This window comes from Rattus norvegicus, chromosome 1 (genome assembly GCF_036323735.1).
Source record: "Rattus norvegicus strain BN/NHsdMcwi chromosome 1, GRCr8, whole genome shotgun sequence".
In the NCBI taxonomy this organism is placed as follows: Eukaryota; Metazoa; Chordata; class Mammalia; order Rodentia; family Muridae; genus Rattus; species Rattus norvegicus.
This window is the reverse complement of record NC_086019.1, coordinates 127,043,311-127,057,149: the sequence shown is the minus strand read 5'-3', so window position 1 is coordinate 127,057,149 and position 13,839 is coordinate 127,043,311. Positions and strand designations below refer to the sequence as shown.

Sequence of the window (13,839 nt, the reverse complement as noted above, 5' to 3'; positions counted from 1 at the left end):
AAGGCCTTACAACTCCCTGTGGGTCTGGCCTTGAAATGGCCATGCCAATGCCAACAGTACACATTCATTCATTCATTCATTCATTCATTCATTCATTCATAGCTTCCTTCCCTCCCTACAGTTGTCTATGTACACATTTGAACAAGGGTATGCATGTACGTGAAGGCCCAAGGTCAGTATCACATAACATATGTCACTCTCCATTTTTTAAAAATTTCTGTGTGTGTGTGTGTGTGTGTGTGTGTGTGTGTGTTGTACTTGTATGTCTCAATGTGTAGGCACATATGTGTGTGCACGTGTATGTATGGGTATGTGGAAGCCAAAAGTCAGTATCAGGTGTCTTCCTCAAAAACTCTTTACATTTTTGTATGGAGAGGGCATCTATGTCTCCATGTGTGGACACATATATGTGGTGCATGTGTATGTCAAGGCCAGACATTCTCACTGGGATTACAGACATGCCATCATGTTCACCCAACAATCGTGTTGGTGTTGGAGACTATAGGTCTCATATAGTATGGCGAATGCTCTGCCCACTAAACCATCTCCTTGATCCAAGAAGTTAGGGGTTATTTTGTTTGTTTCGCACTGCTGGGGATTGAACTGTAGGCAGGCAGGCTGGGTCAGAGTTCCACAGTGAGCAAGATCCTCATGGTCTCTCACGGATCTGGGAGCACATTAATCAACGAGGCTAGCCTGTCCGTGAGCTCCAGAGATCTACCTGTCTCCCTCTCTTCAGCACCGGCTTACAGGCCTGCACTACTGTGCCCTGTTTTTATGTGATGGGGAATCTATGGAATGAGAGACAAGCGAAGAGCAGCCATGTCACACTGGGTCTAGTGTAGGGACGTGCACTCTCTGTGTGGTACACCGTTCTAAAGCACAAAAGGAAAGAACACTTTCTCCACGTGCTGCAGTGTGGAAGAATGGGGTGTGCCATAGGAATGGGTAGCGCCTACCTGCTGGGGGACACAGGTGACCTGAAGAACTGGCATATAGCACTCTACCCCGTGGGATTCCTGGAGGCCTGATCTCTCACGTAGCTTCAGCAGCTGCATTGACCATTGGGAAAAACCTTCTAGAACACCAGTCCCCAAGTGCTGGGGTATGAAGGGAGAAATGGGCTTTAGTGGTTTGGAGGAGTAAGTTAGGGCATAGCTTTGTGAGAGGAATAGAGGGTCCTGCCTCTTTTAGGAACCAGGCATAGCCATTGTCGCAAATGTCAACAAGACCATGCTTCTATCTTAGGCAGGGGACAGAGCTCTGAGACTCTCTGGCTTCCATGATTCCCTATGGCTTTGGTTACTCCTCAGTTTGGTGGATGCTGGCTACACAGCAGTTTGTGTTGATAAGAGCTGACAACTAGCCTGCAGAGGAAAGAGGAAACGATGCTGGAGGGAGGAGAGGCAGAGGGACAACAGATTATGGGGAGGGTGACTGAGCCCCCAGCCCTGACTCAGGTAATGGCAGGATCCAGATTGTATGGTGTGCCTGTTATCTGTCAACCGAAAGTCTGACAACTTAGAAAAGCAAACATGCTCAGCTCGCCTGGCCTCGGTGGTGGGGGGAGGGGACTGGGAACAGTTCAGCTAGCAGTTCTGACTGACTGGCCATCAGACCATCCTGGTGGTTATCAAGCTGGTGGTGACAGGCACAGTGGATGAGGTCTTGCCTTCAAGCCATACCCACGGCTGGCTACAGGAGGGAGGCAGCGCCTCATCCCATGGGCCTTCAATGACTGCTGTTAACCTAGCTTCTCTCAGGGCGAGTCACCAGACAGAGGTAGAAGCTGACAGCAGTATAAACATAGGGTGCAGCATGGTACCTTTACAATCCCTTCTGGTTAGTCTTTTGAGGTATGTGTGTGTGTGTGTGTGTGTGTGTGTGTGTGTGTGTGTGTGTGTGTGTGTGTGTTTTGTTTTTGTCTTTTTTGTTGTTGGTTGGTCGGTTGGTTTTTGTTTTTCTATTTTTTGGTTGTGTTTTTTGTTTTTGTTTTTGTTTTGTTGTTGTTGGGTATTTTTTTTTGTCAACTTTATACAAGCTACAGACATTTGGGAAGAGGAACCTCAACTGAGAAAATGCACCCATCAGAATGGCTTGTAGGCAACCCTGGGGGACATTTTCTTGGTTAATGATTTATATAGGAGGGCCTTGCCCACAGTGGGCAATGCCACCCCTGGGAAGATGGGCTTGGATTTTTTTTTTTTTTTTTTTGGTAAGGAACCAAGGTGAGCAAGCCAACAGAAAACAAACCAGTAGGCAGCATTCCTCCATGGCCTCTGCTTCGGTTCCCGGTTCCTGCCTCCAGGTTCCTGCCTTGGCCTCCCCTGGAACCTGAATTGTAAGATATAAGCTGAAACAGACCTCTTCTTCCCCATGTCACTTTTGGTCACGGGGTTCTATCACAGCAAGAGAAAACAAGACACAAGTCAAACTTGGAAGTGGCACACCTCCTTTCTCAATGGCGTTGAGGCCTTGTGCATCCCCTGAAGATCAGTAAGGTAAATGCTTGGCCCATCGGTGCGGTGGGAGGTTATGGAGTATTTATGAGGTGAGAGGCCAAGAGAAGCCTTTGGAGTCCCTGGGATTCTGAGGACTGTTGGAACCTCACTCTCTTGTACTCCCTCAGTGAGGCGAAGTGTTTGCTCTACCACACACCCGTCAGTGACACACCAAAACAGGGCCAAATCCACAAGCTAAGAAGCCTATGCCCTTGATAAGTTTGTCACTTTGGACATTTGTGACAGTGATAGGAAGCAGGTCAGCATATCTCTGCCTTATGTGACAAGTCTCTCTGAAGGCAGGGCCTTGGGAGTCAGCTTGTGGCAGTAAGAGGCCACTCCTGCCCGGGACGGTATCTTTAGCCCCATCCCAGCCATAAGAGTAGAGTGGCTGGCTCCTGCCTTCTGCTTCATCTGGCTCATCTCTCTCGGTCTCATCTGCGTCTTCCCTGTCTCATGCATTGTGCACAGAGCATGCTTCACTAATTCTCTCGTCGAATGAGGAAATGAACTCAACAGAAAAAGATCCAACTCTGGTCCTGTTTCAGGGAGCCCATAGGTCAGGGAACAAGGGAGAGAGAGCTGGTGACTAAAGGCATGTGGCCCCATTTTAAGCACCAAAATAATCATGAATAGAAAAGCTACAGCCCCTTCCCTGGGAAGTGTGAAGAGCAAGAGATGGGACAGGCCCAGCGTCTCACACATAAACACGTGAGCACAAATGAAAGCCTTGTTGGAAAGGAAAGGGCAGGGCAGGTGAGCACAGAGACCCTGGCTTGGCCGCAGGTCCCAGAAGCACCTTTGAGGAGGAGGGTGGCTGGCAGCTTGTCACCAAATCAGAAAACAAAGGGGCCAGCCTCGGACCTCTCCAAGCTGAGATTAGCTAGAAAAACCTGTGAATCACTTACTTTTTTTTTTTTTGTCACAAACACAGTTAATGCTTGAGAGTAAAGAGTAAAAAGATTGAGCCCCAAATTAAACCACGAAGGCACCCTCCCGCCATGCGCGCTGCACCCCGCAAGGTGTCTTCTTACAGAACTGTAGAGTCGCCCAGAAACAAGCAGCTAATTATAGCCCAGCCATCTGCGGAGCTAAAACAAGGGGCTCATCAACACTATCTTTCAGGTTTTTCACTAAGTCAGAACAATCTGCTAAAAATATCCTGTACTGTATCCGCAACGCCCCCAAACAATGTGTTTTCCCCGGCACCGCAGCCTGCCAGTTCCCCATAGCCCTGGAAGCCCAGGGGGGAGCAAGAAGCCCAGCTGGCAGCCGCCATGTCCTTTCCGTGCCTGGTTTTCATCCTGAGTGTCGGCACTGGACAGTAGAGGACAGAGAGGAGCGAAAGTTAGGACCGGTTCCCAGCGTGGACCAGAACTCCAGGCAGATGTCCACTGGGTGAGTTTCCTAGGAGCCTCTCAGGAGTTCTGGGCAATGGTTAAGTCCTCAGATCCAGGAACCCTGCTGGGTCTACTAATACTGTCATATCCACAACGACGACCCGCTCCAACAAGGGGCCCCAGACACTAATGTATTGCCCACGTAGAACCTTAATGTGAATTAGAAAAACAGACAGCCTTAACTTCACGAGTCCCTTGCATCCTGGACTGTAGACTGATTTTGGGCAAGACATAACTTACACAAACGTCCATGGCATCCTATGGAATATGTTAGTTAGGAAAAACAGGAACGCCTGAGCCTCTGAACCACTGTTGTTCCTAAGGGACAATCAAGGCTCCCAGGCTACCCAGGAGGGAGTTAGGACGCCCACGAAGGCTGGCACCCTCAGGGTACAACTGAGTCAGGACGGTGACTGAGAAACCATGTTGGACACCAGCCAAAGACACCAGACCAGGTATTCGAGGCGTGGTGATAAACACGGGGGGGGGGGGGGGGGGGCGTGGTGTGCAGCTGCCAGGGTCTGAAAGTAAGCATCACTGCAGAGCTGCAGAGAAAAGAGCTTCCGAGAAGAAGGTGAGACAGAGAGCGCAGGGTTTAGGAATATCTTTTCTTAAGAACGGTCTTTTTTTTTTTCTTTTTTTTTTCTTTTTTTTTTTTTTTTTCTTTTTTTTCTTCGGAGCTGGGGACCGAACCCAGGGCCTTGTGCTTGCTAGGCAAGCGCTCTACCACTGAGCTAAACCCCCAACCCTTAAGAACGGTCTTAAAGGCAGGCCCAAAGTGGAAGGATCAAAGGCCAAAGAGGTGCTGTGAGGATGTGGACTGAAACTTGGTGATAACAGCCTGTAGTGTGGCTGAGACAGCCACAGCTTTGATAGAGCAATTCTCACAAAAGAAAGCACCTCACCAAGAGCACGGCCAGAGCTCGAAAGGCTGAGGTCCTCCTTCACTATGGGGGAAGGTGAAGTGTTGAGCTCACGGTTTATAAATGTACTAAGAATTAGTGTGCACACTGATATGTAACTATAACTATAATTCTTTTTTTTGTCAGTTACTACTGTATTTATTGTGTTCAACCAAATCACCATGTTACAAAAATAGCAAGCTGCCATAATAAAAAATAAGGCTCCTCTATCCAGCACCAGATAGCATCATTTTACTTTCAAGCCTAGAAATTGCACACTTGTATATAAACCAACCGAAGATGAGGATTGAGAGTTCATCTTGGTGGATTTTTCCTTTGATGAATATGAAGTGTCCTTCCTTATCTTTTTTGATGACTTTTAATTGAAAATTGATTTTATTTGATATTAGAATGGCTACTCCAGCTTGCTTCGTCTGACCATTTGCTTGGAAAGTTGTTTTCCAGCCTTTCACTCTGAGGTAGTGTCTGTCTTTGTCTCTGAGGTGTGTTTCCTGTAGGCAGCAGAATGCAGGGTCCTCATTGCGTATCCAGTTTGTTAATCTATGTCTTTTTATTGGGGAGTTGAGGCCATTGATGTTGAGAGATATTAAGGAATAGTGATTATTGCTTCCTGTTATATTCATATTTGGATGTGAGGTTATGTTTGTGTGCTTTTCTTCTCTTTGTTTTGTTGCCAAGATGATTAGTTTCTTGCTTCTTCTAGGGTATAGCTTGCCTCCTTATGTTGGGCTTTACCCTTTATTATCCTTTGTAGTGCTGGATTTGTAGAAAGATATTGTGTAAATTTGGTTTTGTCATGGAATATCTTGGTTTCTCCATCTATGTTAATTGAGAGTTTTGCAGGATACAGTAACCTGGGCTGGCATTTGTGTTCTCTTAGGGTCTGTATGACATCTGTCCAGGATCTTCTGGCCTTCATAGTTTCTGGCGAAAAGTCTGGTGTGATTCTGATAGGTCTGCCTTTATATGTTACTTGACCTTTTTCCCTTACTGCTTTTAATATTCTTTCTTTATTTTGTGCATTTGGTGTTTTGACTATTATGTGACGGGAGGTGTTTCTTTTCTGGTCCAATCTATTTGGAGTTCTGTAGGCTTCTTGTATGCCTATGGGTATCTCTTTTTTTAGGTTAGGGAAGTTTTCTTCTATGATTTTGTTGAAGATATTTACTGGTCCTTTGAGCTGGGAGTCTTCACTCTCTTCTATACCTATTATCCTTAGGTTTGATCTTCTCATTGAGTCCTGGATTTCCTGTATGTTTTGGACCAGTAGCTTTTTCCGCTTTACATTATCTTTGACAGTTGAGTCAATGATTTCTATGGAATCTTCTGCTCCTGAGATTCTCTCTTCCATCTCTTGTATTCTGTTGGTGAAGCTTGTATCTACAGCTCCTTGTCTCTTCTTTTGGTTTTCTATATCCAGGGTTGTTTCCATGTGTTCTTTCTTGATTGCTTCTATTTCCATTTTTAATTCCTTCAACTGTTTGATTGTGTTTTCCTGGAATTCTTTCAGGGATTTTTGCGATTCCTCTCTGTAGGCTTCTACTTGTTCTCTAAGGGAGTTCTTTATGTCTTTCTTGAAGTCCTTCAGCATCATGATCAAATATGATTTTGAAACTAGATCTTGCTTTTCTGGTGTGTTTGGATATTCCGTGTTTGCTTTGGTGGGAGAATTGGACTCCGATGATGCCATGTAGTCTTGGTTTCTGTTGCTTGGGTTCCTGCGCTTGCCTCTCGCCATCAGATTATCTCTAGTGTTACTTTGTTCTGCTATTTCTGACCGTGGCTAGACTGTCCTATAAGCCTGTGTGTCAGGAGTGCTGTAGACCTTTTTTCCTGTTTTCTTTCAGCCAGTTATGGGGACAGAGTGTTCTGCTTTCGGGCGTGTAGTTTTTCCTCTCTACAGGTCTTCAGCTGTTCCTGTGGGCCTGTGTCTTGAGTTCACCAGGCAGGTTTCTTGCAGGGGAAAAGTTGGTCCTACCTGTGGTTCCAAGGCTCAAGTTTGCTCGTGGGGTACTGCCTAAGTCCTCTCCACGGCAGCAGCAACCGGGAAGATCTGCGCTGCTCTTTCCGGGAGCCTCCGTGCACCAGGGTTCCAGATGACGTTTGGTGTTTTCCTCTGGCGTCTGGATATGCACAGAGTGCAGTCTCTTCTGGTTTCCCAGGTGTGTCTGCCTCTCTGAAGGTTTAGCTCTCCCTCCCACGGGATTTGGGTGCAGAGAACTGTTTATCCGGTCTGTTTCCTTCAGGTTCTGGCGGTGTCTCAGGCGCAGGGGTCCTGCGGCTCCTGGGCCCTCCCCTACGGGAACCCAGAGGCCTTATACAGTTGCCTCTTGGGCCAGGGATGTGGGCAGGGGTGGGCAGTGTAGGTGGTCTCCTCCGCTCTGCAGCCTCAGGAGTGCCCACCTGATCAGGCGGTGAGGTCTCTCTCCCACGGGGTTTGGGAGCAGAGAGCTGCTCCGGGCCGGGATCCGCGGGTATAACTATAATTCTTAACTTTACATATAGTAAGAATTTCAAGATATTCTCTGAAAGGTGGAAGAAAGCTCTGAAGAGGAATATATACATATATAATATATTATATATATAATTTTTTAAAAGATTTATTTTTATTTATTTTATGTTATGAGTGTTTTATCTACATGTACACCTGTGTGCCAGAAGAGGGCATCAGATCCCATTACAGATGGTTGTGAGCCACCATGCGGTTGCTGGGAATTGGACTAAAGCCCTCTGGAAGAGCAGCCAGTGCTCCTAACCACTGAGCCATCTCTCTAGCCCCTATATACAATCTCAGTAAAGAGAGTCAAAGAATAAATTTCAAGGACAGATTTTAGCCCAACTATACCAATAATTAAATTTATATAATTAGTTAATTATACATATAAAGTATTCCAACTAAAAGACAAAGATATAATTGAAACTAAAATTTTTAACATGTGGTTGTATGTTTTTTTTGAAAGATTTCTGAAACACAAGGTGAGAGAAGAGTTGAAAATAAAAGGTTAAGAAAAGACATACATCTGGAAAGAACCCAGATGTCCCACAACAGAGGAATAGATACAGAAAATGTGGTATATTTACACAACGAAGTACTATTCAGCTATCAAAAACAATGACTTCATGAATATCTCAGGCAAATGGATGGAACCAGAAAATATCATCCTGAGTGAGGTAACCCAATCACAAAAGAACACACACGGTATTCACTCAAGATACAATTCACAGACCACATGAAGCTCACAAGGAAGGACGACCCAAGCACAGATGCTTCAGTCCTTCTTAGAAGGAAGAACAAAATTATATTCATATGAGGAAATACAGAGACAAAGTTTGGAGAAGAGACTGAGGAAAGGTCATTCAGAGCTTGCCCCATCTGGGGATCCAGCCCATATACACACAGCCACCAAACCCAGACAATATTGCTGATGCCAAGAAGTGCATCCTGACAGGAGCCTGATACAGCTGTCTCCTGAGAGGCTCTGCCAAAGCGTGACAAATACAGAGGCGGATGCTTGCAGCCAACCATCGGACTGAGCATGGGGACCCCAAGGACTAAACACTAACCAAAAGTACACATGGAGGAACCCATGGCTCCAGCCGCATATGTAGCAGAGAAGAAGCCCTTGGTCCTGTGAAGGCTCGTTTCCCTAGTATACGGGAATTCCAGGGTGTTGAGGTGGGTGGGTGGGAGTGGAAGCATCTTCATAGAAGCAGGAGGAGGGAAGATGGGAGAGGGGGGAAAGGGGATAACATTTGAAATGTAAATACATAAAATATTCAACAAAAAAGAAGAAAAGACACGCAGAGCTAAGAAGATGTCTCAATGGATAAAATGTCTGCCACACAGCATGAGGATCTGATTTCAAATCTCCAGCACCCAAGTAAAATCCAAGCAGAGCAGGATGTGTCTGGAGTCTCTGTGCTAGGGCATAAAAATGTGCAGATCTCAGAGGATCACCAGCCACACAGTTTAACCAAATCCCAGGCTTCACATTTAGTAAGAGACCCAGCCTTAAATATTAGGGTACAGAAGTACAAAAGACATTCCAACTTCAACCTTAGGCTTCCACTCATGCCTGCCAGCACAGTTGAGCATGCCCGTGAGCATATGCACATACATGCACACACACACACACACACACACACACACACACACACACACACACACACACACATGCACGAGCACACACATACCAACATATCTAGTAAAAACATAAATAAGAAAACAAACGATACCCCGGTCCATTTTCCTTTACTATAATGACATAACTAAGGCTGGCTCATGTATGAAAAGAGGTTCATTTAGCTCTGAGTTCTAGAAGTTTAGGGCCTGGTGCTGGCTTCAGCTCAGCTGTGGGGAAGGTGTTGTGGTGGAAGTCATCAGAGTCTCAGAGCAGAGGCCCAAGGGAGAAGTTCCAGGGTGAGAGGCAGGTAGCCAAGGAGTGGGCTTCCCCAGAGTGGTCTCTGACATACACACATGACTCACTGCTGCAGGGTGCTCTCTTAATAATGGGACCTGCCGTAATCAGTGGTACCCGCTGTGTGGAGCTGAGGTACAGTGCCAGCCATCTTTGTCTGGTCTGACCCCAAGCTGCCTCATGAAGCAAATTTACCTTTGGACCTTTACCTCCTGTGGCCACAGATCCTGGAAAGTGTGAAGAATGAGACATGAGATGCAAGGTGAGGACGGAGGTGCAGCATGGGTGAGTGGGGGGATGTGGTCAGCTACAATTCTTAGCTCTAGACTTAGCAGGCCTTGCAGAGCCCACTCTGGGTCCTGAGCGTCTCTGGTTACCTGCACAACTAGCACCTCCTGAGAGTAATGAGTGCAGCCATTCATAGGCATTATCATGCCTCTGTGTGGTGTGTTTTCTGTATGACAACACGATTCTCTAACTTGGGAAAGTTTAGTTAGCTCTGAGTTCTGCTGAGGGACGCTGGTCCAGCCTGTCAGCAGAAGCACCACAGTGGCACTGGAGCATGTGTAGAAGGAAGAGAGCTGCTCAAGGGATGAATGTGTTCCCACAGACTCACTGTTTGAGGGGTCCCAAGAGTGCTGTCTTGTAATCCCTTCTGAGGACAGCACCCCATGGGATAGGTAAGGGCTTGCCACTAGACTACCTCCTAAGGGTCCCACTGTCTCTACACCTTATGCACCAAGGTGTTGTGGTTTGCCCTGAAGTTATCTGTATTTGGATGCTAAGTCCACTGCCCCAAAGACAGCAGCCTAGTCACGTACTCAGGAATCAGGTGACTTCACCAGAACCACTTCCCCATTTTATTTGTACTGTACAGGTGAGGGGCAGGTACAGGATAGAAGGAGGCCTGTCATTGGAGGAGAAGGAAGGTGGGCTGGAGAGAAGTTTGAAGGAAGAGGAGGAACTAGGGGAGAAAGGAAGAGACAGGAGGAGGAGAGGGTGAGAAGCCATGGCAGGTGATGTTAGGATTCCGCTCTGTGTATTTACAGGTTGTTATCAATGTTCCTAAGGGATGGATGGTACCGGGCTTTGTATGTTTTAGTGGGCAATTATATCTTATCAATTGGATCTAAGATTATTGTATTCTGTGTTCTTTTATGTGAGAGTTTGAGTGTAGGAAAGTGCGGCTGGGATGTGTTTCCGCCAAGATATCTAGCAGATATCTTGGAGCACCACAGTGCGGACCTAGCGGGTAAAAGACAAACCATACTTTTTTATTTTTATATTTTTACAACAATACCAAGGAGTCAGCCCCCCCGCCCCCACACACACACTAGGAGCCCAGAGGGATACTCACTCTTCTACAAACTGTCGCACCTCCAACCCCAAAAGACACTAAGCCTATGCTTCTGCCCTGAAATTACAGCTCAGCATTATTGGCCTAACTCTTCCTAGGCTACTGGATGTCATACACTTTGAGCACTGTAGGGATCCCCTCACCTCCAGGGGATCCCTCGCACTCCATCCATGGTGCTCCACGCCATCCATGGTGCCTGCCACCTGCTGTCCGTTCAGGTCTGGTTGCCATGGTATCATGTCCCATGTAGAGGTCAGAGGTCCTAAGGTCCCATACCTTCCAGCAGTTCCCGTATAGCATAAGCAGAGAGTCTCTGGTACCCTGGGGAAACTCAGGAAGACTATCTTGGCTCCCAGCATAGGAGTGCAAGCTGCCTGGGATTGTCCTTCTAGGGTAGGAAACAGTGTTTCTTAGATCAACTGTCACAAAGCCTTCTCTCAATGGAAACTCCATGTGGCTCATCGGCTGTTACTTGGCCAGGCGAACTTTTTCAGTTTTTGCATTGTCACTGTGTTCTGTAAGATCTTTGGAGGTAGACACTGATGGTTTAAATCACAGGGAGTTAAGCTAAGTACTAGTGAAATGCTACAGCATTCTCATGACAGTAAGACTTAGAGTCATGGCCTTAAAGTCATGAGGAGAGCGGCACTCGCTGATGGTCCCCAGTACTCATTCGCTCAGACAGAAGTCATTTTTGTTGTTTACTCTCTTAGCTATCTGGGGGACCTCAAAGATGTCTACAGGCCAAGGAATGAAGTCGTAGGTTCTGCCAGATAAACCTGGTTAAGTTAACTCAAGAGCTGAGGCCATGGGCAATGGGTTAAATCCTTGCCATGCAATCAGAGGGGCCTGCAGCCGAGCTTCAGCACTCACATAAAAAAAATCCTGGCACGAGGTACAACTGTAATTCCAATGGTGAGGAGGATGTGCTTCAGAGATCACTGGCTAGCTAACTCAGCTAAATTGGTGAGTTCCAGATTCAGTGAGAGAAATTTCTAAAAATACAAGGTGGAAAATAACTGAGAGAAGCACCTGACGTTGACCTGTAGCCTCTAAATGCAAATGTGACTGCACACCTGTACATATGCATGTATACATGAACGTGTGCACACACACGGCATATACATAGGTGTGCAATGTGCACACAGAGAGAGAGGGGGGGAGGGAGAGAGAGAGAGAGAGAGAGAGAGAGAGAGAGAGAGAGAGGAGTATCCAGGCCAGGTTCCTAGTGCACATGCTGAGATATGGATCTGGACTTTACTGACATAGGGCATAAAATATTTTGAATTTCAATGTCAATTTGGACTGCATCTAGCCACCATGAAAAGCCTGGCTGGCTGCCTTTTCCACAGTAGGGTCACCCAAGTGACATGTCATGGTCCTTTGGGAAGAACTGAATGAGTCATAACTGTGTGCATTCACCAAGAGGTGTGGGCCCTCTGTCCTCAGACATCATCCTCAGAGTCCCAGCAAGGCTGGATTGACCAGTCCTCCAGCCTCGATTTGAGCTGTGATCATTTCCTAATGGACACTGGCTTAGGACTGGGAAGGAGACTTAATGGCCATGGCCTACCATAGCCAGTCACAAATACACTTCTTAAAAACTCTGGCCTGCAGATTCGAGAGAAAGAGTAGATCAGCTTGAGGAGAAATGGAACTAGAGGCTCTAAGGTGCTGAGGTGTAGCCTGCTGTGAGTGAGGTTCTGAAGGCTGCTAGTGGAAGGCTGACTTCTAAGCAGCTAGGATGTGGGTTTTAAAACCCACGCCCACAATGACACACCTACTCCAACAGGGCTACACCTCCTAATAGTGCTACTCCCTAGGCCGGGCATATCCAAACTACCACAGTTATATTACAGTGGAGAACATGGGGACCCTGGTCAGGGCAGCCATGGGGGACCATGTGGGTGTTTAAGGGCTGTATAGACTGCCCTACTCCCTGCCTGTTGCCCTGGAGAACTATTCACACTTCTCACCAGTGACAGCATTCATGGGAGCAAACCCTGTGCCTCACCCAGACAGTGGAGTTGGCCCTGGTGGGGGAGACGAGCGGAGAGGGATGGTGAACCAGTCCAAGGGCGTGAGTGTGATCTGACCCTGCCATTGGCCTGTGGGGGGGTATCATGGGCACAGAGGTGATGTTACCCTCTGCCACTCCCCACTTCTGACAGTCAGGAAAGCTGCCTACTGGGCTTGAGTGTGGAAGGGCTAAGCCTTCCTCTCACTAGCTGCAGCGTTCAAGAGAGTTGGCCCTGGGCCTAACCTGGACAGCAGAGCTGAGCTGATCCAGAGTGGGGGTGGGGTAGGGGTGGGGATGCAGGTAAGCCACCCTGAGGGCAAGAGCATGGAAGAACGGACTCCACACCACTCTTCTGCCAAGAGGAGGCTTGGGTGCAGGGATATGCCTTTCCCCTGGCCTCGACTCTCACAGTCCAGAGAGCTGGCATCATGAGAGTCACTTAGCTGGCCCAGTAGCGCTCTGGAGAGTGGGTTCTGCACCTTGCCTGGTCTGCACAGGAGCCCTGGTGGTAAAGGCATGAGGGAGACAGTCCCAAGAATATGAAAGTGGGAAAGCTGGCCCAGTCTCTTGAAGGCACTTGGAAGAGTGGACCATGCCCACTAACTGGGCAACCCAATGGAGCTGGCTCTGGAGGCATGGGTGCGGTGCAGGTGAGCCCACCCCTAGGGCATGAGTGTGGGAGAGCTGACCCCACCACTTTTCTGCTGTGGGGTGGCATGGGTGTGGGAGTGATGCCCTCCCCCCTGCCCCTTGCTGTCTCCGGTGGTTGGGCAAACATCCCTCAGCAGCTGCAATTCAGGAGAGCAGGCCCTGCACCTCCCCTGAAAGAGGTGATCACAGCCAAGCTGATCCTGGTGTTAGGGGCACAGGTGAGCCAGCCCCAAGAAGAGCAGCATGGAAGAGACTTCCCTTCCATTCCGTGAAGTGGAATGGGTGCCGTGGTAATGCCTCGCCCACCCCTTCGCCTCTTGCCACCTCTAGCAGTCCAGAGAGCTGGCTCCGGGGTCCTGAGAGCTGAAGGGCTGGCCCTGACCCTTGCCGGCTGCAGCACTCAGGAGAGCGGACCCCTGCACCTCACCTAGGCAGTACAGTAGCTCTGACCCTGATGGAGGGGGGATAGGTGAGAGCTGGCCCCAGTGTGAGGTGATTGTGGAGGTGATCACTGTCCCGTAACCACCTGCAGTAGTTAGGAGAGCTGACTCCAAAGCCATGAGAGCCCA

At 48.0% G+C, this 13,839-nt stretch overlaps 1 long non-coding RNA gene across 1 annotated transcript; it reads left to right on the top strand.

Annotated features, from left to right (window-relative positions):
- The first annotated feature begins 291 nt into the window (after positions 1–291).
- On the top strand, positions 292–10,375 carry LOC134485125 (uncharacterized). The gene is made up of 3 exons (XR_010063022.1): positions 292–3,899; positions 6,785–6,986; positions 7,785–10,375. It is a non-coding gene; the product is annotated as an uncharacterized LOC134485125 (long non-coding RNA).
- Positions 10,376–13,839: the final 3,464 nt, after the last annotated feature.